The sequence below is a fragment of the Hibiscus syriacus genome, unplaced genomic scaffold (genome assembly GCF_006381635.1).
Source record: "Hibiscus syriacus cultivar Baekdansim isolate YM2019G1 unplaced genomic scaffold, ASM638163v2 tig00109972_pilon, whole genome shotgun sequence".
Lineage (NCBI taxonomy): Eukaryota > Viridiplantae > Streptophyta > Magnoliopsida > Malvales > Malvaceae > Hibiscus > Hibiscus syriacus.
The window spans coordinates 499,443-525,943 of record NW_024062543.1 but is presented as its reverse complement, the minus strand read 5'-3'; the positions used below and the strand labels follow the sequence as shown (position 1 = coordinate 525,943).

The 26,501-nt window shown below is 36.0% G+C and overlaps 1 pseudogene; it reads right to left on the bottom strand.

The window, feature by feature from the left end:
* Positions 1-12,806: 12,806 nt before the first annotated feature.
* LOC120211390 lies at positions 12,807-22,272 on the bottom strand (annotated as a pseudogene).
* Between the last annotated feature and the right edge of the window lie 4,229 nt (positions 22,273-26,501).

Here is a 26,501-nt window from a genome sequence, read left to right as displayed (position 1 = left end):
ATTTACATGGAAAATTCATAATAAAAATAAACATTTCATAATTTACATAAATGTAAATTTGTATGATTATAAAATGGATTAGAGCATTACAATTTAAAACTTGGTAATACATGCCAACAATTTACAAAATAACAAGAAACCTACAGTTTAAATTGTTCTGATCTGATCTTATTCAACCTTATGTTATTCTTTCCTAGCTTTAGTCCTCTGATCTCTTTGAACCTACGTGTAAAACAATCACACGCTAAGTCGTTGACTTAGTGAGACAAATACGAGTGTAACAAAACATTGTAAAATATTTGCTTATTCTTCTCATATAAAACATTTCATACTGAACCCAATTTACTTTTCATGAAAAAAATATATATTTTTACACATTGTTCAGTTAATATCACTTTGTTTTAATGGCCCAATGCATATTACTGATAACTCTAGGTATTTAAGTACATTGAGGTTGTGCACTAATGCAGTCACCACTGCTCATATAAATTGCACCGAAGTGCCACGTAGAATTTGTCCAAAAGGACCGCGTAGAATCTATCCCGAAGGACCACATAGAATTGTCCCGAAGGACCACATAGATTTGTCCCGAAGGACCGCGTAGAACCCTCGACTCTTTGCATGCCAATTATACCTCTAATTCTTATACATATACCTTGGGCTTTAACCACATAATTATTTTTCAATTCATTATTCATAATGTGTTTTATTCTAAATAGAGCAAATTCACGTAAGGTACTTTCACGTAGAACATTCACTTAGCACATTTCCATATAAAACATATTCACATATCTCATTTTCACATACTAGTAAACATCACACCAATTCATTCATATATACAATTTATGCAAAACATATAAATATTGCATAAAATAAATAAATTGTTTTCGATCGAAAACTTCGATGTTGGTTTATCGCAAGCCATCATCATATCTATTATAAATAAATACTTGCACTCACCTTTGCCTCACGTAAGTCTTAAACGAAATCCTTTTCACTTTCATTCAGTTTCTTGCTATATCGCTTCGATCAGCACGATTTTGATCCAAATCTACATCAATATATCTAAGATTAATACCAACTTTCCATTAATGAATAACCAATTTGCACTTACATAAAGGAAATGAAACACCTAATTCAATATTTCAGACTGAATAGTATCGGCACCCCTCTTACAGTACCGATACTTCTCTTCTATGGTACCGATACCCACATCAGTACCGATACCCACATCAGTATCGATACCATTTTGGCATTATGAAATTTCATCTCTACTTACAGTATCGATACCTTACCTTTGGTATCGATACCCACATCAGGATCGATACTACTTTAATTAGTATCGATACTGTTAATCTGATTCATACAATTTCTTTCAATTTAACCCTATAGTATCGATATTATTCTTGCAGTACCATACTCGAACCCATATTTTACCTTTTTTACTTTGAAATTTTCCCACACTTCTCCTAAATCTCAAGCTTTTAACTTCATTCGTACTCTCAAACTTATTATTACTTATCTTAACTAACTTACCTCCATAAATCCCCTTATAACATCCAATTTCTCCATAGAACACTTTGAAAGAAAAATCACACCAAATATTCAAACATGTTCTTAATCCTTTATAATACTTCTAACTTCTTAATTAGACCCTTGACAAGTCAAATATATAAATTCAAATACTAATCCATATCATCAAATCCCTTGAAAGCCTATTTCACCAATTTATCATTAAATCACCAAACTTTTAGTTTTATTTATCCTTAAGCTTTCCTTAAGCTTCTATACCACTCAAGGCTTCAAAACCAAACCAAAATTTAAAGAACCAACTAACTTGAAATCATAACTTACCTTGGAAATGAAGTTACGGGGAAGAGAAGAAAAGAGAAGGTAAATGCTTCCAGATATTTCTCTTCCCTTTCTCAAAACCCACATGCTTAAAATATCTTTTGAATGAATTTTAAATTCATTTCCTGTTGAAAGACCTCTTCGCCCTTCCATTATTCCATATTTTCTAATAAATCCTAAACACAAATTTACAAAATCAGTCCTTAAACTTTTCAATTTATTTCAATTAAACCACTAAATTTTAAATTCTTACATTTTAATCATTGACCCGATGTTTGGGATATTACAATTCTCCCCTTAAAAAATTCATCCTCGAATTTCCACTGTACAAAGAGATGAGGAAATTGTCTTCTTATGTCCTCTTCACGTTCCCATGTCGCATCTTCTATTTTATGATTTCTCCAGAGAACTTTAACTAATGGAATTGTCTTGTTCCTTCGATGTTTGACTTCATATGCCAAAATCTACACTGGTTCTTCTTCGTAGGCCAGATCAGATTGGACTTTTATTTATTCTGGTGCTATTATGTGTGAAGGATCTGATCGATATGTTCTTAGCATCGAAACATGAAAGTATCGTGTATCTTCTCCAATTTTGGTGGCAAAGCTAATTGATATGCCACTGGTCCAATTCTCTTTATAATTTCACAAGGTCCAATGAATCTAGGACTGAGCTTTCCTTTTCGTCTATAATGAAGCACTTTCTTCCACGAAGAAACTTTTAAAAACACTTTATCTCCTACTTGATACTCAATCTTTTTTTTCCAATATGCGTAAGACTTTTGTCTGTCTGTTGCCACTTTATTGTTATGATGAATCACCTAAACCTTTTCTTCTACTTCTTTAATCAAATCAGGACCATGAACGTCCCGATCTTTTAATTCATACCAATCAAGTGGCGTTCTGAATTTCCTTCCATATAACACTTCTTACGGTGCCATTTTAATGCTCGATTGATAACTATTATTGTACGTAAATTCTGCAAGCGACATATACTTCTCCCAAGATCCATGAAAATCAATCACATATGATCTTAGAATATCTTCCAAAACCTGAATCGTCTGCTCCAATTGACTATGAGTCTGTGGATGAAAAGATGTGCTAAATTTCAATCGGGTACCCAATGCTCTATGTAAAGATTTCTAAAATCTCGAAGTGAATCTTGGATCTCTGTCAGAAACTATGGAAACTAGTACTCCATCTAATCAAACTATCTCCTTGATGTAAGATCATTATACTTATCCATTGAATAATTAGTTCGAATAGGAATGAAATACGCGGTCTTTGTCAAGCGATCCACAATTACCCATATTGAGTTCTTTTTGTTCGGTGACAAAGGTAACCTAGTTACGAAATCTATCGTAACTCTTTCCCATTTCCATTGAGGAATAGATATTGGTTGTAAAAGTCCTGAAGGCACTTGATGTTCAGCTTTCACTTGTTGACAACTTAGATACTTTGAAACAAACTCTATAATAGCTCTTTTCATTCCTGGCCACCAATATCTTCCTTTTAAATCTTGATACATCTTGTTCCCTTCTGGATGCATAGTCAGCAGACTACAATGCACTTTAGAAAGTATACCTTTTTTCACTATTCATCATTGGGAACACAAACTCGATCTCGGTGGTATAAACATCCGTTTGACTTTACTTTAAAGTCCTTAGTTTCATATTTTTCTACTTGTTTGAATCTAACTAAGCACTTATCATCTCTCCTTTGTGATTCCTTTATTCGCTCCATCAATAGCGGCTTTAACTTTAATTCATCCACTAAAGCACCATTATCATTTAATGCAAGTCGGGCATCTAACATACGTAGAGCTGCAAAAGTCTTTCAACTAAGTGCATCAACTACTACGTAAGCTTTCCCAGGGTAATAATCTATGATTGGATCGTAGTCTTTAAGTAGCTATTTTTTAGTCAGCAAATATTCCAAACTTTTATGATCCGTATAAATGTAACAACACTCACCATATAAATAGTTGAGCCAAATCTTTAGTGCAAACATCACCTCTACTAACTTAAGATCGTGTGTCGGATAATTCTTCTCGTGTGGCTTAAGATGTCTCGAAATATAGGCCACTACTTTTCCATCTTGCATTAAAACACATCCCAAACCATTATGGGAAGCATCATATAAATCGTGTAATCCTTGCCCGATTCTGGTTGCACTAGCACTGAAGCTTCCGTTAGTACATTCTTTAAGGATTCAAAACTCTCTTGACATTTTTCCATCTATATAAAAGTCACATCTTTCTATAACAGTTTGGTCAAAGGGAAGGAAACCATTGAAAAGCCTTTTACGAACCTTCGATAATATCCCGCCAATCCTAAGAAACTCCATACTTCATAAACATTTCTTGAGACTTCTCCATCTAATATCGCTTTTATATTATGAGGATCTACCTAAATCCCCTCTGTATAAACCATGTGTCTGAGGAATGCCACTTCGGGTAACCAAAACTCGCACTTAGAAAACTTAGCATAAAGCTTCTTGTCTCGTAGTGTTTGAAGAATCACCCAAAGATGGGCGTCATGGTCCTCATTTGTCTTTGAATACACCAAGATGTCATCAATAAATACAACCACAAATTGATCGAGGTACGATTGAAACATTCTATTCATGAGGTCCATAAATACTGCCAGAGCATTAGTTAACCTAAACGACATTACTACGAATTTGAAATGCCCATACCGAGTCCTAAAAGCCGTTTTGGGAACGTCATTTTCTTGAATCTTCAACTGGTGATAACCAGAACAAAATCAATCTTGGAAAACACCGAGCTCCCTTGAGTTGATCAAACAAATCATCGATTCTTGGGAGAGGATACTTGTTTTTTATTGTCACCTTGTTTAGCTGTCGATAATTAATACAAAGATGCATCAAACCATCTTTATTCTTTACAAATAACACTGGAGCACTCCAAGATGACACACGAGGTCTTATAAATCCTTTATTCAATAACTCTTACAACTAAGTCTTTAACTCACTTAGTTCCTTCGAAGCCATTGTATAAGGAGCCATCGAAATTGGTATCGTTCCAGGCATTATTTGAAACTCGACCTTACTATCTGGATGTAATCCTGACAACTCAGTTGGAAATACGTATGTAAATTCTCTAACTGTCATAATGTCCTCCAATCTTCTCTCTTTGACTCGAGTATCGATCATATTGGCGATGAAAGCTTGACATCCTTGCAACATTAACTTCTTAGCCAACAATACCGATATTATATTAACTAATGGATTAAATCTTTCACTAATCATTATTGCTTCTGATCCATTAAAACTTATCAAAGCTACTGGCTTCAATCGATAATCAACATTGGTATAATAATAATACAACTAATCCATTCCCAGGATAACCTCGAACTCGTCAAAGGGTAATTCCATTAGATTAGTAGGGAATTCAATTCCATGAATCCTTATAGGACACCCTCGACAATTCTGTTTCACCCGAGCACTATGCCCTAATAGGTTAGTCACAATCACATCACTACTGATAGCTTATAATTTAATTATCAAATCTTTCACCAATTTGCTACTAATATAAGAATAGGTTTATCCCGGGTCAATTAAAACCAAAACAGGTTTATCAAATAACTAGAAAGTACCTGTAATAATCTTCGGGTCATCGTAATCTTCATGTCTTAAGATTATAGACCCGAGCAGTCGAGTGCATTTCAGGTTGAGTGGTTGACTCAAACTGATTCCTTCCTCGGCCTCATCCTCTACATCTCTAAGGTACAGTAGCAGATCTCTCAAACTGTGCAGGCTCTCCAGTCATCAATGGGCAATCCCGGATAAAATGTCATGTCTCCGCACATCTAAAACATGCTCCGGAGACCATTCAACATATGTCACTATGATGTTTTCCACGACTCTGACATTGAGTGGACTTTCCCGCTCCTAATTCAACTGATTGAGTCTACTTAGCTCTTATAGGATTGGATCCTCTACCTAAGGATGCAACTGACTCTGATCTAGACTGAGGTCTAAAACTCAAACCTCGACTTTTCTTTGATTGTGATGCACTTAACGAGGCACCAGCTCTCTTGTACCACTGGATCTTCTGCTCCCCATATTTTTCATTCTGATCTCGCTCTATGGCTTTAGCTCAATTCACCACCTCTTGAAATGTAGAAAGGTTCAGTGCTAATTATAGTTCTTTCAATCTGGGGTGCAAACCCTCTACGAACCAGTTACATGAGTAATTTTTTCATATGAACCAATTCTACTACAAATCTGATCAACTTATTAAATTCACACTCATACTCATACACAATGCGATTCCCTTGCTTCAAAGTCGTGAATTCTTGCTACATTTGGCGGATGAACTGATCATCGATATATTTTTTCTTGAACTCTTCAATAAAGAACGACCATGTCACTTGGTCTCTAGTAGCTCTCATCGTCACGTTAGTCCACCATATCTGTGCTTGTCCTCGTAACAATGAGATTACTCTATCTAGTATCTCCATTTCGGAACAATGAAGACCATCTAGCATTATCTTCACATCGTTTAACCATAAGTCGTAGAAACAGGATATTTCTCAGCTTCTCCCTTAAATTCAGGTGTTTCAAAACTTCTTAGCTCTTTATCCACATTCATCCTAGGAGTTGAGGGAGTAGATGGTTGGAAACGCGTTAGAATCGCGTCCAATGTCCGAAAAAAGATCCCTTGATCTTGCATAGGCACTCCCTGATGCGCATGCTCTTCACCATGCCTAATGAGGCAGGTGAATTACTACTTCCCTCATGTCCATCTCCCGCTTCACTTCGGGAGCCCTCGTCGTCCGACATCTATTAAGATAAAATCAATATTCTATCTATAAGGACAACATACTAATTACCTTATCATATTAGAGATTTTTAACTTTTAGTTGACATGTACTCTTTTTAAAACAAAAACTGCTTTATTTTAAACTTAAAATCGGTTAAACCATAGCTCTGATACCAATAAATGTAACACTTCCAACCCATATCTAACCCGGATACAAATCTGAGGTGTCACATTACCTTTTCAAAACTTTTACTCTTTAAAAGTGAGTAAAAAAGTATCAAAAGTCTTACTTATATTTAAGTGGTGAAACCCTTATAACAAAATTTCTATGGAAAATTTATAATAAAAATAAACATTTCATAATTTACATAAATGTAAATTTGTATAATTACAAAATGGATCAGAGCATTACAATTTAAAACTTGGTAATACATGCCAACAATTTACAAAATAACAAGAAACCTACAGTTTAAATTGTTCTGATATGATCTTCAACAACTGTATGCTGTCATTTCCTAGATTTAGTCTTATGATCTCTTTGAACCTATATGTGAAGCAATCACACGCTAAGTCATTAACTTAGTGAGGCAAATACGAGTATAACAAAACATTGTAAAATATTTGCTTATTCTTCTCATAGAAAACATTTCATATTGAACCCAATTTACCTTTCATGAAAAAAATATATACTTTTATACATTGTTCAGTTAATATCACTTTGTTTAATGGCCCAATGCATATTACTAAAACTCTAGGTATTTGAGTGCATTGAGGTTGTGCAAAAATGCAGTCACCACTACTCATATAAATTGCACCGAAGTGCCATGTAGAATTTGTCTCCAAGAACCACGTAGAATTTTCCCAAAGGACCACATAGATTTGTCCCCAAGGACCGCGTAGAACCATCGACTCTTGGCATGCCAACTATACCTTTAATTCTCATACATATACCTTAGGCTTTAACCATATAATTATTTTTCAATTCATTATTCACAATGTGTTTTATTCCAAATAGAGCGCATTCACATAAGGTACTTTCACGTAGAACATTTTCACTTAACACATTTCCATATAAAACATATTCACATATATAATTTTCACATACTAGTAAACATCATGCCAATGCATTCATAAATACAATTTATGTAAAACATATAAATATTTCATAAAATAATTAAAATGTTTTCGATCGAAAACTTCGAGGTTGGCTTATCGTAAGTTTTCCTCATATCTATTATAAAATAAATAACTTGCACTCACCTTTTCCTCACATAAGCCTTAAACAAAATCCTTTTCACTTTTGTTCAGTCTCTTGCTATATTGCTTCAATCAGTACGATTTTGTTCCAAATCTACACATCAATATATCTAAGATCAATACCAACTTTCCATTAACGAATAACCAATTTGCACTTACATAAACGAAATGAAACACCTAATTCAACATTTCAGGCTAAATAGTATAAGTACCCTCCTACAGTACTGATACTTCTCTTATATGGTATCGATACCCACATCAGTATCGATACCATTTTGGCATTCTGTAATTTCATCTCTACTTACAGTATCAATACCTTACCTTTGGTATCGATGCCCACATCAGTATCAATACTACTTTAATCAGTATCGATATTGTTCATCTGATTCATACAATTTCTTTCAATTTAATCCTATAGTATCAGTATTGTTCTTCTAGTACCAATACCCGAACCCAGATTTTACCTTTTTCACTTCAAAATTTTCCCACACTTACCTAAATCTTAAGCTTTTAACTCTATTCGTACTCTCAAACTTATTATCACTTATCCTAACTAACTTACCTCCATAAATTCTCTTATAACATCCAATTTCTCCATAGAACACTTAGATCTAAAAATTACACCAAATATTCAAAAATGTTCTTAATCCTTTCTAATGCTTCTAACTTCTTAATTAGATCTTTGACAAGTCAAATATATCATTAGAAATTCAAATACTAATCCATATCATCAAATCCCTTGAAACCCTATTTCACAATTTATCATTAAATCACCAAACTCTTAGTTTTATTTATCCTTAAGCTTATATACTACTCAAGGCTTCAAAACCAAACCAAAATTTAAAGAAACAACCAACTTGAAATCATAACTTACCTTGGAAATGAAGTTACGAGGAAGAGAAGGTAAATGCTTTCAGATATTTCTTTTCCCCTTTCTCAAAACCTACATGCTTAAAATATCATTTGAAATGAATTTTAAATTCACTTCATCTTAAAAGACCTCTTGCCCTTCCATTTGTCCATCTTTGCTAATAAATCCTAAACACAAATTTCCAAAATCAGTCATTAAACTTTTCAATTTATTCTAATTAAACCACTAAATTTTAAATTCTTACATTTTAGTCACTGATATGATGTTTGGGGTATTACATCTAGACTCATGTTTCTACTCTTATTAAGCCTTCAAGCAAGTTAGTAATCCATTCATTTGTTTTTAACTAATAAGAGAAGTGGGGGAAAGCTCAAAAGTGAAAGGCAAGGATAATGAGGTTCTTAGGTGAGATTGAGGGTGTTCTTAAGACTACTAGGTGTAAGGTAACACATTTCTAACATTTCTCTACTTCTTGTAGATCAGCATGTGCAGTTTTGATGTATGTATGCGTGTGTGTGCCATTTGTGTGCACTTGGGGAGTTTAAGCATGAAAATAGGATTTTTTTTTGTTATTCATGTGTAAAGTAATGACCTTTCATATTCCTTAAGTACTAAATAATCTTTAAACACCATTTAGGGGTCTTGGGGACACTTTAGGAGAGAATTGAAGGACTTTAGGCGACTAAAACAAAGGTTTATATGCATAGGATATCGGTAATGTTCTTACAGTACCGATACTGTTGGTCGTGTAAAGGCAAAATTCCAAAGGTTTTTGAGGAGAGTATCGATGCCTCATCAAAAAGTATCAATACTTCTCAGGTGGTATCAATACTCGGGCCTTGACAAGAAACATCGAAAGTAGTTTTAGTATCGATACTCACGGAGTATCAATACCAAGGGTAGAGTACAGATACTCCCCATAGGGGTATTGATACCGAGGTATTTTCAAAGCATCAAAGGCAATTTTGGTATTGATATTCAAGATAGTATCGATACTTAAAAAAAGTTTCACCCGGCCCGACCCGACCCGAATATATGAATTAGAAACCTGACCCGACCCGACCCGAAATAATAAAAAAATTATTTTTATTCAATAAAAACAGTGACTTAATTGAAAAAAATTATATAGAGAGGGGTATTATTGTAATTATTCCTAAATATATAAGGTAAAATTATATATATATTCGGGTCGGGTATTTTTCACCCTAAACCCGAACTCGACCCGACCCGACCAAAATAAAGTTTCACCCGACCCGACCCGAATATATGAATTAGAAACCCGACCCGACCCGAAATAATAAAAAAATATTTTTATTCAATATATGAATAAGTTACCAAAAGATTGATGAGGGTAGTATGGTCAAATTTCAATTCCCTCCAACAAGGGAATTGAATTCTATCATAAAAATGATGGAATTCATTTTCCCTCATTTGATGGAAAGTTGAAGTCATTAGGGATTCCAATTCCCTTTGAAAACTTGAACCAAACATGGGAAAGTGGTAGAATTGGATTTTAATTTCCCCTAATTCTAATGGATTATTACGAACCAAACGCCACCATTGTTTCCCTTAAATTTAATATTGTTGTTTTTATGTTTATTATTTTTTAAATAAAATATTAAAATGTTAAAAAATAAATATTAAAAATAAAATTAAAGTATTAGTAGTATTAAAAATTTGAACAGAAAAATCTTCAACCATCACTCATTACTATGATATATACTTATGAATTATATTTTCAATCAAAAAATATAATACTGGTAATATTTTTTAGAAAAAATAACCTCAGTGACCAAAAATGCCTTATAATATACGATTTTAACCAACTTTTTTTGGATTTGCCAAAATGACCAACTAAATCGCAATGCGATCGATAATTCGCAACGCGATCTCCGGTATCGCAAATCAGTTTCCAGATTCACAACGCGAACATCGACTACCGCAATGCGATTTTCCAAATTCGTTGCGATAGTCGAAGTTCGCGTTGCGATTTATTCCAAATTCGTTGCGATAGTCCAAGTTCGCGTTGCAAAATAGTCCAAGTTCGTTGCGATAGTCGAAGTTCGCGTTGCGATTTATTCCAAATTCGTTGTGATAGTCCAAGTTCGCGTTGCGATAGTCCAAGTTCGCGTTGCGATTTATTCCAAATTCGTTGCGATAGTCCAAAATCGCAAAGACTGGAGGTATTGCATTTGTTTCTTAAGAATTTTCTCTAAAAAGATAGTATTCGCACAGACGTGTTGAAGACACGTATTACCACGACCACGACCACGACCACGACCACGACCCCGACCCCGACCCGAGACGAGACAGACGGCGGCGGCGGCGGCACGCGAGAGTCCCCCTTGTTCTCTATCACTCAACAAGGAAGTGGGAAAGTCAAGCCTTAAATACCATTCCCAATAGTGTTTCCAATACTATGTGGGATTGAGCATTACCAACACTTGTTCCCAATACTATGTGGGATTGAGCCTTAAATAGTGATATTATTTGTGAATTATAGTTAATGACTTTAGTATTTGTATGAAAAGTATTTGTGGTTCGTTTAGTTTTCATGCAATTCTAATTTATTTTCAATTTATTGTAATTGCACGATAACAATTTTTTTTATTCTCGCGAGTGATGCAATTTTTTTTGAATGTTTTGCTTAAAATTACAATAATCGCGATTGATTGTAGATTGACTTTTAATTATGACATATTTAATCGTATAATACTAATGCAATTGGTTGCTGATTCAGTTGTTTTAAGGTGCATGATTGTTAATTGTTTCCTGAATAATCATATAGTATTGGAAACAAGTGTTGGTAATGCTCAATCTCACATAGTATTGGAAACACTATTGGGAATGGTATTTAAGGCTTGGCTTTCCCACTTCCTTGTTGAGTGATAGAGAACAAGGGTGACTCTCGCGCGCCGCTGCAGCCGTCGTCCGTCTCGTCTCGTCCGTGGCCGTGGTCGTGGTAATACGTGTCTTCGACACGTCCGCGTGAATACTATCTTTTTAGAGAAAATTCTTAAAAAACAAATACAATACCACCAGTCGTAATGAATTTGGAATAAATCGCAACGCGAACTTGGACTATCGCAATGCAAATATGTAAATCACAATGCGATAGTCGAAGTTCGTGTTGCGAATCTGGAAACTGATTTGCGATATCGGAGATCGCGTTGCGAATTATCGATCGCATTGCGATTTAGTTGGTCATTTTGGCAAATCCAAAAAAAGTTGATTAAAATCATATATTATAAGACATTTTTAGTCACTAGAGTTATTTTCTCTATTTTTTAATACGTTATATACCTTAAAGACAAAATATCAATTTGCCATATAATCGCAATCATATAATTTAAAACATAAGACAACCAAATTTAATTATTCTTGAAGTATTTAATTTCAAAAAAATTTATATCTGTGATCATTTTATTCATTCAAACTTATAAACATACCAAATATATACATATAATCACTTTATTATATAAATCATATTTCAATAATATTATATATACAAACAGGATTACACGGCAAAAATATTTGGCACATCATTTAACTTGAACATTACACGATAACATTATCAACCTGTCAAACAAAACATATTCATATAATCAAGTTAATAAAACTAACATGTTTTCTAGTTTCATCTGTATCGATCATTATACATATCATACACTTTTATCTCATACATATATGCATACCAGATATTTTCATTATCATACATTAACGTCATTAACACTTATACAAAATATAATTTTAGACTGAAACATTATATACTAAAGGTAAAACGCTAATTTTGCGTAAAAGCATAAATAAACAGGAGAAAATGGAGAGTTTTAAGGGTCATTTGAATTTTGTAAAACTATAACTATAATCATTTATTTACTTTCCTTAAACCATTTACGCCGATGCAATGATATATATGTAAATAAATTGTCAAACCAACAAAAAGAAACATAAACATCCTATTTATATACAAAAGTTTTAGCAAAGCCGGCTGCTGTGCATCAGATTCTCCATTTATTTCCCTGTCCATTCATCTGGGGAAAAAATTATTCATTGCAACACCTGAAGAAAAAATACATTTAACACAGAAAATCATGCTCAGTTAATTACCCAGAATTAGGAATGGCTAAGGATGCAAATTTATCATCCACCATTGATGTAGAAACCGAGCTTTGCCAATGCCACTAATTGTACGGAACACCAGTGTAGAGATAAGCCATTATTGTTTGAGGATAATTAATACGCTACTTCATAACGTCAAAAATGACAGCAGCAGGTGAGAAAAGTAGACCCACTTTGTGGTTGTTCGGAAATATACTACACTTCTGTTGCTAATACCGGGGGATCACGACAAATCAAAAGATCCTTGCCCCTCATTGATTGCATAAAGCAATTTCTTGTACATGACTTCCTGTTAAGGCGGCAGCAGTGGTCGATGAGGAAATAATGTGGTACGAAAATCATTTGCGAATGAATATATAGATAAAATGGTACCATTAATAATACCTTGGTTGAATATGGAGGAAGCTTCAAGTAATTAGCGCAAGTCATGACGCTGGGCAAGTCATCATCTGCTGTTTCTGAGGTTCCACTTCCATTGGAAGTAGCAGCAACTGCAGAAGAGGAATGCTGCAACCATATTTCAGACAAATACAACATTAGAACCGCAAACAAGAACCCAGCTTAATGTACACCTGAATGAAACATTTCCTGTTAAGACAACAATACTCGTGAATATCTGTTACTCGAACTTCGAGATGTCAATGTGGCAACGAGTGTGCAGCATGCTTAATTTTGTTTCTCATATAGTTTACATTTGGAAGATTATACCTATGCATCCATTTTCTAATGTGTACTCTCCCTTGAGGGGCAACTTCAAAATAATGAAAGCCATTTCCTTGAGCACTTAAATAATTGGCATAAACAAATTAATATGTAACGCTTCTTTCAGCCGGACTTTGATCTTAATTTTCAAAGTCGGTTGTGGTGTTATATGTCGACAACAATATAGAAGAGAATAAACATTGATATTAAAGTTCCAATGTAAAGCCAGTTACCTTTCTAACAATTGTAAGCTTTGGATTCAGCACTGCCAGACCGCCTGGTGGAAGTCTAGGTGCACCGGTAACAAATTGGCAGAATGCCTGCTGCTGCTCTGTTGTAAATTCTTCCATAATTTCAAGTAACTGCAAAATCACAAAACCAAACATTCTCATGAGTAGAATATAGATTTCAAGATACTTAAAAGAAGTGTCATGAAACAAACATACATTAAGAATAGCAGGGCTCTTTGCAGTATATCCATGATCGAATTTTATGTGATCAGCAAGTGTCTCAGCCTGCAGCATTAAGTTACATCAAAATCAAAACAGAAAACCAGTTCTAACCAAAGAAATTAGCAATCTTATCACATTAAGTGTCAAATTACCTCCCACAGCTCTCTGCGACCACACAGCAAATAATCCAACTCTTGTGGGGTAAATATTTGCAATGATGCAATATCAAAAACCTGCTTGTTATACAAAGCATATATTAACATTGCAATGAATCTCAGAAACACCTCCTCATATGCCGATAATTAACAAGGAAATCCAAAAAAAAAAATCAAGTTGAGATCAGTTGAGAAAACTCGGAACAAATAAAGCAACTGTACCTGATTAAATCCAGCCCGAAATGCTTCCATTTGCCGAATAATTCCAGCCTTGACAGTTGCATCAACCACCAAGGATATGTAGTCGTCTAAGTTATTGATATCCACCTGATGCATTTAACAGGATGTTGGAATTGTCTACTGAAAAAGGAATAAAAAAAGGACTAGAAAGAAAAGTTAAAGACATACAGTTTCATCCCCTGGTTTCAGTATGTAATCTGGAAAGCCTGGAAGTGTAAAATCCAAACAGAGATCTTCAATTGAGGCCCCACGTAAGCGTATATCGGCAATTGCAGAACTATTTTCACCACCAGTTGATTCCAAGTATTGCTTTCGACAAAGAAGGAAATGCAGTTCTTGCAAAATTTTCCCAAACTCGGCGTCAATAGACAGAATATCATACAAATCAAGCTCCTGCAATATTATATAAAAAGTAATAAATGACACAATAGTGGAAATGTTATAAGCGTACAAATATACAATCTAAGCTTAAATAAGATTCAAGTTATTCTACAAGTTAAAACAATGCAATCAGCTCACTTGACCAAGCACAAGTTTATAAAATGGTGTTGATAAAGGCAGGTCTAGAAGTCTTCCATCCTGAAGAGCTTTAGCCATCAAGCGTCCAAGTAGCCGGAAATATTCAATTACTTTAGAAAACTGGCTTCCTTCACAAGCATCAGCATTTGGTGGCCAAGGTTGAGGGAACAACCCCAGAGGAGCTTGGATTAAATCTCCCCCAATAATAACAGAACCGGCAGTTTTTTCATTTTTCTCTTCATCTCCATCAATTACCTTTGTTGACTTATCCCATGTAGAATTAGACCTCCACATTCCAAGACAAACCTTTTGCAAATCATGACTTAATAGTGTATAGAACTCCAAGGTTGGACCTAATCCAGTGCCAACTTCTCCAAAATATTCAACTTCAAGCACGGCTTTTTGGCTAGAATACATCTCCATTACTTTTGCAGCAGAGTCCAAAATGCGGTTTCGAGAGACACGAACTTTCTGCCGCTGTAATCTCCCAACCCTCACCTCTCTTTCATTAGTTGATCCATGGCCATCAGCACCCTGCTGCTGCTGCAGACGATATAATGCACGAGACAACCCAAAGGCAGTTGAATAGAAATACTGCCTTCGTGTCTCAAAAGGAAATAAAAAGGGGCAAGCCTTCGTCAACTGATAACACCAGGAAGGAAGGCTTCCACTACATAGAGCAAGGGCATCCTGTAATTGTCGAGCAAGTTTTGGAGTGAGCTTACCGTTAATAAATTCCTCATAAGGCACTCTATAACTGGGGGTACTCAACTCATCCAGATTTAAATTTTTTCCTTCAGCAAAATTATCAGAAGCTATCTGAGCTCTCAGACGAGATGCCAGCTGATTCAACCCCTCCAACACATACAACAGTGTCAGGATAGAGAAAGTAGGATTAGATCTTTCAAGATCACAAGGAAGTTTCCCTTGCAAGATGCTATCTAACAGTGACATCCTCTGAGTCGAGGGTTCTGAACTGGAATCGTGAGAACAAGATTTAGCAGACTCAGGCGCTGTAGAAGAACCTGAACCCCCTACTGATGTTCGGTCAGATTGGCTCTCTGCCCTCTGATATGTTATTGTGTAGATACCACTCCACATCCCTCTTCCATCACTAGATGTGAAATCACTACCACCATACCTTTCATGATCATCCTCGTCCAACAAAAGCTGTCTTTGAATGGCCTGATAGATGGTCAACTGCCTGTTCAACTGCTTACTGCCAACAGTAAAAATTAACTTTGGAGGCTCATGAGAACTACCAAATGGAGGTCGTCCTTGTCGATCTCTACCTCCCCTAATACCTCTACCATTAGCAGATCCAAACCCAGCCATGGCAGCAGCAGCAAACGACATTGCACCCCTTGAGCCACAGCCACTCCTAAAATCAGCAGAGTCTGAACCGCTAACAGCGGCAGCTCTGCTGCTAGATCCAGAAGCAGCATTAGTTTGGTTATCACTGCTGCTGCTGCTGCTGCCGCAGGTGTTCCATCTTCAGCTGAATCACTCAATTTAACATCATGTACTTTATCTGGCATGCAAACAGGAAGAGAATCATCTCTGAGCACCTGGAAAAGAATGATAGTTCCATCAACCAATGGTCAAATGAAGTTTATTAAACACAAAATAGCTTCCCATTTGAAGAGGCACAATATGACTTACATCTTCATGATCATCATCATCAGAAATACCATCATCTTCAATCACCAAAGCATCGTCAATCTCCACAGGAGACATATCCAATTCTTCATCCTACCAAAAAAAGCAGCACATCACCATTTTCAAACAGGGGGTGGAGTTCATAGTTACATACAAACATAAGACGAGAGAAATACGACATATAAAAGGGTTCTTAACAAAGGATCATAAATTTAAACTAAATTTGTCACGTAAGCTTATAAATTACAAATAACTCAATCACATCATGCTACCATATATAATAATCAAAACACATACCTCAGAAGTGGAGTCACCATTTTCAGGTCTAATTGGAGAATCGTTATCGAGAGCAGCCCTTCTACGAACAGCAGCATTTCTTGTTTGAGGTCCTCTAGACTCCTCTTGAGAAGGCTTCAAAACAGCCTTACCTTTGTCCTTTGATGAACTTGTGCTTTTCTCCTGTGATGTTTCCTTTTTGGTAACAACTCCTATATTAACAGATGATCTTGACATTGAAGAATGACGACGAGTGGCTGAAGCAGGAGTTGAGGTAGATGGTGAAGAAGCCCCAGCCTCACTAGGTGTGTTCCCAGAGTCGAATTTCCTACAGATGCAGAGGGTTTTTGAGCAGTGTCACTTCGTTGAATACGTGGCCAAAGAAATTCTTCTACAGCTGCTAAACTTGCTAATGGGTCAATCAACACAATATTCGAAGAATAATCACGGAGAGACTTCTCTCCTTGGGCTCGACAGAGCCGCAACTTATAAGGCTGAGATAATGCACTTAATCCAGAAGAGAGGCGTGCACCCCCACCATAAGACCTCGATGAATGGCTGAGAACTACAGGGAAACGCTCTACAGATGATAAAGCATTTTGAAGCTTCCGAACCAGGACAGTCATAGGAGCGATACTTCCTTGATCAACAATTGAAGGAAGTGCAACATCAATAAATGATTTTAATCTTTTAAGAGCTTGGTGTCGAAGCATAGGCAGGTTTGCATCTGAAATCCTCTCCTGGGAGAAGTACCCACAAGAAAAATAGTTTAACAAGGCCAAACAACACCACTACCAATAAACTCAAATGTGGATACCCCATCCCCCTTGCTCAGTTCTGCTAGCATCTCAGAAATTACATCAATCAAATACTCCTCTTTGCCAGAAGAAAAGTCAGCCAAACGAGACCCTAAAGCTTTGGATTTTCCTTTTGCATTAATCTTTTGATCGTCAACACCAGCATTTAATTTCATGCAAAGACTTTTTAAGTGTATAAGATCATCCGTTACACCAACTTCAACAGCTCCAGGATCTGAGGGGAAATACTTATCTTTAAATGTTTTAGCACATGCACTAACTTTAGTACGAAGATTGGAATTGGCTGTAGGAATTTCAACTGTACTAGGAGGTGAACCAATATTTAAAGATGCTTGATTCTTGGACTCCTCCAGAGAACCTCCTTCAGGTTTAGAGTTACCACTGCGTCGTCTGTAGCGCCTCGAGCGTGATGATGTTCCAGATGCAGAATCATTATCCTTCTCAGGGGGAGATAATTGGGCAGGAGCGGCAGTTTGATTACCAATTAAGATGAGCTGATCCACGGCATGAACCACACCCTCTCTGACGAACATTTTGGAGAAGGTTCCAGGAAGTTTTTCCATGAGGATCTCAGCTATTTGGAGGGAAGGAACCAAAACATGTGGATCTTTCCATGCTAAAACACCAGCCAAGAAGCTACAACATCAAGCAAACAGTAAGTTCCCGTAACCAAACATACACAAATATGTAAATTGCTATCTTTTGCTTAAGGTGGACACCTTGATATATTTGTCACACTCAATAAATTCTGAATCATCTCTGCACTGCTGAAGTACATTAGTTTTCCAATAACTGAGAGACATTTGTGGCGAACAGGGTTACTGACGCTGGAACCATAGATCTAATGGGAAAAAAGATAAGACCATAAATACCAGGAAAACAAGAGAAAATCATGGTAAAGACATGGGATAAGTACCAATAATCAAGAGATAAGCAAGACAAGGCTCAAACAAAGAAAACTCACCTCTATGAGAACAGGAAGAAGATCCACTCCAAACTGCTGAAGACGTTCGGGCTCATCTCTCAATAATTTCTCTCGGGCTGAAATTTCAGGAGCATTTTCATCAGTATTTACTTGCTTTTAGAGCTGCTAGCAGGAGACTTCATCACAATAGATCCTTTGACAAATATACTAGAGCTGGCAGGGATGGAAATGGTTCCTTGTGGTGTCGGAGGAAGAAGTTCATTTGCCAAATTGACAATTTCAAAAATCTACACAGTAAAATAAGAATTACATGACCATCAAACGGATGGGCATAATATGCATAAGCTATTATAAACTTACTAAGTCCTCGCAATAATATAAAACCCAAGAAATAGGCAATATATTCAAAACAAGTAACTTATATACCAGAGGAAAACCCAATAATCTTATGTTTACCGAGGCAAAGCAAAAGATTGTGTTAAAAGTGACTTAAATTGAACCATTTATTTCTGGGAGGAGCCAAAATGCAATCTTTTTCCATTTATTTAAGGTTTAAAAAGGACTAAATAAAATATTTCATGTTTAAGAGGGGTTAAAACTGCAATGCACTGTTTAGCCAGGGGACCAAGGCCCCTGCCTGCTTTAGATGGCCATGCCCCTGACTTCGACAAATAAATAAATAAAGAACCTACATTAAGACTCATATTAACAGATCTAAAACTATGACTTGATACCATGCGTATTAACGGTTACACCAATTGAAACCACAAAACAGTGGAAATTACTTTATATAAGTATTCAATTTAGACGCCACATTTTAAAAGATAATTCATAAAAAAATTAATTTATAAAAAAATAAATTAGTCTCTCTTCACCCACTAAACATTTTTAAAATCCCCAATATTTTTATTTTTTTCAGCATTCATCACATCTGTCCTAAATTTCTCTTATTCAACTCTATTTAGAATTGTTACAAGATAGGTACTCAAGTTCTCCCTAATTTGGTAACAAATCTTCTTCTTTTTTAAAACTTTAGTGATTTACCTCTAGAAAAATGATTGTGGCTTTACTTGTGATAGATTAGGGTTTTAATGCAATATTATTGATTGAATGGTTTTGGGTATTGGCTTTACATGAGATTTCTAAGATATATATCAGAAAGTGTTTTGGACAATTGTCAAGAAGGTACGAGTTATGAAATTTATGTGATATACCTATATTTTAATTAAGTTTTAATATAAAATTGCACACGTCACACACCACATGTTCACGGTAAACAACAAAGCGATGACAACTACCATGTTATCACCTTGAATTAAATTTGTTACCTGCTCTGCTGGTCTGCTTAATGCTGGTGGAACTGATGAGTTATTAGAAACCCCAGAACCTGATAGTATATCTTTAAGTATGCCACTGATCCCAAGAAGTAGTAAAGTTTTTGCTCCTAAAGGAGACCCACTTGCACATGTTGAAAGCAGTCGAATTAAGCCCTAAATTCAAAAACCCCAACTTTCATGATGTTGCTCATAAAATGCATTGGCATATGAATAAGCAAATGAAAACAACTCACTGTGAATGTCGGCGTGCTCAAAGAAGCCTGCCCACCTCCAGAAGTACTTGCAGAAATGAGAGATGCAGCTTGAGTAACCAGGCCATGATTGCATAGCTCATCTAATTTATCCGGGGAAGATGCAAAGGCATCAGCAATGCGAGTCAAACAAACAGAAGCATGCTCCAGAACCTATATACATAATAAATGTGTACAAGATGAAAAGGAAACATAATTTACAACAAAAGAATCGTCAAATATGCACGTCCAAGTCACCTTCGAATCATGGTACTGCAAAAGATTTGTTAATAAAGGTACAGCTTCCATGACATAATCAGATGCATCTGAAGGGAGTTTCTTGCACATATTTGCAGCAGTAGATAGTGCCACTCGCTGGAACATGGTATTAAACATAAGAAACAGATCAAACAGATTCAAATTTGCCAGAATTTCTCTTTATAAATTAACAGTCAAAACTTTTCCAAATTAATTACCTGAACCCCAGTGGAGAAGAAATCCAAGTACGAAAGCACAGCCATGAGAGCACCAGCTTGTAAACAGGCGGTTGGGTGCTCTTGAGATATCTTCTTCAAAGCTTGGAGAGACTGTTTCCAGCATTTCAACCAGAAAAATAAGAATGTGGACTAAAGCAAATCTACAATATTCTACTTTCTAATTCGAGTTTACAGCTATGAACAATGTAGTAAACTCTTTGTTATTAGAAAACCAGAAAGCAGATAATTTTAATGGTTTGGTTAATTAGAAACAAGCCAATTTTACATGACACAGGCCCTCAGCAAAATGCTTAAACATCTCAAATTTATCTCCATTCATACCAATTGAACCTAATTTCTAGTACAATTAGCTTGCTACACTCTAGTTTGCAATGAAATACAAGATATCATTCACTAAAGGAAGCTCATGTTTATCACAAAAAATATTCCTCATTATCTAATAATCAATAATTTTGAAAGTAACCAAACAAAAACCAACCTGTTCAGCCAAGTCCATATATTCTATAGTGAGCAACCTAGCACAAAAACAAGAAACTGCACCATAGTGCACCACAGCAGCACAGGAGGAAGGCAAAACATCACATAAATGAGTCAGTGCCCTTGCCGCAAGAAGCATGATATCAGGGTTATTCTCATGATTAAGCAACCCAACGAGCACGGGAGCAAATGCATCCACAGAAAATGTGCTCAAGGACTCCTCAGTCCCAATCGAAAGCATCTCACACAGCTGCGTCAACGCCTCCACTTGTTTCCCCTCCTCCCCATCAGCACGCAACCCGGAGAGAATCTTCTTCAACCTCCCGCTTTGATGAGATGAAGACGCAGAACCCATACCCGATGACGGAAGCAAATCATCAAGCCCGGCACCAAGCTTTCTCAACAAGCCTTGTAACGCGCTGCTTGCTGACGTCAGATTCTGGTGCAAAATACCTACACCTCCTTCGCTATCATTATCATCGTCATCGCCTCCGGAGGTATCCATAATCAACCCTAAATTTCTGTCAGGGTCGTTAGAATTGTTATTGTCTCTATTATCCCTATTTCTATCTCTGTCACGAACACTAGGATCATGCTCCTTCTCTTTGCCCCTATCGGAGGCGAGATTCGGACTGTCACTTGTTGTGGTCTGATTAGCTTTGCTGGAACGGCGATCGCGGCGAGAACCAGAAGAAGATTCAGTGGTGGTGGAGTCCATTAAAGTAACAGCAGCGCGGGAAGAGGGAGGGCGAGTCGTGGCGGTAGTTACAGCGATAGAAGAGGAAGAAAGACGTGCGCGCTTGTTAGAACGAGTGGTTGGTCCAGAGGGAGAAGATGAAGGGGCAGCTGAGGAGGCCTCCACCCACTTCCGGTTCCGAGTTTCCATACAAAGGGGACCACCGCCCCTGTGTTAATCGGAAGGTCACCGCAACAAGATCAAGCGATTCCTGATCCGATTGCTACCTGCATCGAAAGAAAACCAAATTCGAAACCCTAGAAATGAGATTAAAGCAAATCACAATTCGGATAAAAGTGAACACCCTGTAATAAACGATCAAGGAAACCAGGCCTTAATCTTAGTTTGATTAAAGAAATCAGATTTCGATGATCAATTGAGGGTGAATTTGTGAGGGGTAGAGGTTAAAAGGCCGAGAATCCTGAAACCCTGAAGTGAAGAAGGAATAACGAGGCGGAGGCTGTTTAGATATTTATATATGTTTTTCTAATGTGCATTAGCAAAGAAATATTATGATTAAAATAATATATATTTTTTAGGAAAAAGAAAAAGGAATATAATAGCTTCCAGGATGGTGAATTCTTCACCGCTTGGACCGTCTTTATCGGGTTGCTTTTCCGTATTTTTTCTTCTTTTCTTTTTAACCCGAGTCTGATGACTCATATTTGCCTTACAAATCTATTTACTTAATTATGGTCATTTTTTATTGTTATTAACTCATAAAAATTATTTTTGTCTATAAAATATAATTTTTATTTTTATATATTTAAAAAGTGTGACTAAACTATTATTAATTAATCGAAATTAATATTATTAAAAGTCATTATATATTATTTTGATAATGTTTCTATTTTTTATTTTTGAAGAATGTAGGATTATAAGGACTAATCATACAGGGATAGTATTAGGGTGTTCAAAAATTCGGAATCGTTAATTGTAATCGTTAACTGATATGGTTAAGTAATTAAATCATTAATACTTAACGGTTTCGGTTAACCAAACCGTTAAAAATGATGATTAACGGTTAAGGTTACGGTTACGATTTTTGATAAACGGTTAATCAATAATTAATAACTAATAAATTAAATTTATAATTGTATTTTTAATTTATTATATTTTTACACAAATAATTTAATATAATTTTTTATTATTTATAATTTTTATACATTTAATAAAATTTGTGTACAACTAATTTAATATATATTTTTATTATTTTTAAGTTTTTATTTCTTTAAAATATAAAAACATACTTGCACTGATATAATTATGTGTTTTTTGTTATGTACTAAAATATTTAGAGATGTACATACTTGCATTGGTGTAAGTATGTGCTAAGTATTACATTTTTTTATTTTATTCACTTACACCGGTGTAAGTATGTTTTAAGTGCTACACTTTTTTATATTATTCATTTATATCGGTGTAAGCATGTGTTAAATTTATTTATATTTTGTAATATGAATTGTAATAGGTTAATCTATAATTGAATCGTTAATAACAGTTAGTCATGATTAGAAAAAACATAACAATTATAACGGTTAACCGATTGTTTAGGTTAAACGGTACAATTAACCGTCCATGAACAGTCCTAAGTAGTATCGTGCGTGACTCATTAAAAACCTACATAAACCTATGTCGAGAAAAAAATCACACATAACAATTGAAAAAAAATTCAATGAAACCAACTCCCTAAAGGGTCCAAGCAGTAAAGCAACTACTCCCTCTGACGATAATCCACGTGATGAATTTCAAAGCCAACATCACTAGCCAGTTTAACCAAGTAATTTTTCACTTGATTACCTATGAGAAGAACATGTCGGAAGATAACAAACCAGTCCCTTTGGACAAGAACTTGAATGTGAGAATGAAAATAATAACTCGACGGACTCCATTAAATTGAAGACGAACCGCTTTTTGACAGTCCAATTCAATCTCAACATTACAAAGCCCCCTCTCTATTGCACACGATAGGCCGATGAAAACACCCCAAAACTCAGCTTTCACTATCGAACATATGCCAATAAACTTATAAAAACCAATTATCCACTGGCCTGCACTGTCACGGATGACTCCCCCACAGGCGGCATGGCCATCATTAAGATTGTGTGCTCCATCAAAGTTCAGTTTAACCCACCCAGCATTGGAACGACGCCATACAACGGGTATAGTAGCCATACTGGTGCAATTTGTTTGGGAACTACGACCATGTATGATTTCATGTCGAGCTTCTCTACACAGCGACTGCAACCTTGAACTCCTTTCGAGAATAGAACCAAACTGGTCTAAAGGGTTATTAAAGACCCTCTCATTTCAATCAAGTTAAATATACCATAAAAGCGATCCAAAAAGGATATCCCAATCCTTTGTATTATACACAAACTAGGAAATGTTGGTAAGATTAACCAATAGCTACTCATTAAATTCCATCACAATAAACTCATTTAACCTATCAGTTCGAACAAAGAGAGCCCAAATCATTAAAGCCTTCGAACATCCACGGAAAACATGGTTTAAATCCTCAATTGCTGCAAAGCACATAGGACATTGGCCATCAGTAGCCAAATGTCTCATAACCCTTTGCTCATTCGTCATGATTTTTTTAGCACACACAAGTCATAAAAAAATTTAACCTTTTGAACTCCTTTAAATCTATGAATCACCTTCCACAATCGGTCATAAACTTCCATTGTCGGTCCACATCGCTTGCCACCCAACCATATCGCTTGTCAGTACTGAAAGAGGACCCTTTGTTGCAGTAATTCGTAGCAAAACGTTCGTTGGTAGAAGCTGGTTAAAACGATCCCAAAGCCAATTTCATGTATCATCTCCCATGCTTGACACTGTAGCACTCCTTACACGTTGAGCCAACCTATCGAGAACATAAGAAATCAACGGATCAAGTTCAACTATCCACCAGTCACGCCTTTCACCAATGCAATGAAAAACATTCTCACAAATGTCATTCCAAGCCATGCAAATACCTTGTCATAACCATGAGCAATTATGCGTACCAAGCTTATCAGACATTAATTCCTGACACTTATATTTCGCTCGAAGGAACTGGACCCACAAGCCATATTTATTTCATACAAGATTGAATGTCAATTTCATTAAAAAAAATATTCGTTTAGAGTACTTAAACTACAGAATCCAAGCCTACCTTGAGAAATCGGCATACATAGATCCTCCCAACGCATCAATTACACATCCTTCCCATCTTGAGAAATATCCCACACAAAACGTTTAATCAAACGCTCCAATTCCGTACAAGTTTTCCAATGCAGTACCGTCGTTTGCATGGTGTAAATCGAGAGAGCAACCAAGGCTGCTTTAGCTAACATAATGCGACCCACCAAGTTCTTGGCTGCCCATTCAAACAATTTAGTCTTAACCATCTCAATCAAATAAGCATACGACTCCGAAGTAACACAATTGTGTAACAATGGAACCCCACCCATTTTTGGTCATCGGCGCAACCCACGTTTTGGGTTATTCAAACCAAATCTCAAGAAAAATAACATGCACATGCGAGAAATGAACGAATTAAAAAAATGCTACCTTTTATTTCTTTTCGAATCGTTTACAATAGCTTTGCCTTTGTATTTTCCGTGCTTTCCTCTGTATTTTGTCTGTAAATCGTGTTACAATAGTGAGTTACAATGGCTATTTATAGTGCTTGTGGATCCTATCTTTAGGAGTTTAAATCATAGTAGAACTCTATCCTATTTTTAGGAGTTTGAATCCTAGCAAAATTCTATCCTATTTTTAGGAGTTTGAATCCTAGTAGGACGAAAAGGTGTGTTGACACTATGGTTATCTGTTTTTACTAAAAAATATAAATATGTATGATTTATGGATAATGGATCTACTGTTACTACTTGATTTGTTTTATTGGGATATTGTATGGGTAGGATCTGAAGTATGAAGGTTCAGCTCTGATCAAGCTAGTAAATCCTTATGGCCCTAAGGTGACCCTTGGATAGGCTCTTAGTCCCCGAGATACTCCATTGGGTAGGCTCTAAGGCCCCAAGGTATTCTTTGGGTAGGCTCTAAGCTCCAAGGTGTTCCCTTAGGTTGGGCATAGGTGCCTATGGTAAGTCCTTATGGGTGCAGTTATAGGGAAATGCATATGGAGTATTCCGGTGGAGGGATTACTATGTTTTTAAAAATATGTTTTACTGAAACAAACTACTATTATGATTTTTATTAGAACACACTAGATTCCCCAACTCCATCTTCTGAATCTGTCTCTTTGAACGTTTCTTTTAAACTGTAAGCTTCTCGACTATTATCTGAAGAATTAATTAGAAAGACCTCAACTCATGGTATGACATGTATATGCCTGGATGACTAAGGAAAATTTCATGTTGCACCATATATCTACTTGACTAAGGAAGATTTGGTTCGAATAACCCAAAACGTGGGTTGCGCGATGACCAAAAATGGGTGGGTTTTGAAGTTTCGAACCTAGATCTACCCCGAGGCGTGTTCATTTTTTATCCCCCTAATGCGTAATATCAACGTTAATTGTCTTTCAAATTTGGCCTCAATCTTTATTTTTCTTTATATTAATCCTTTTATTTATTATATAG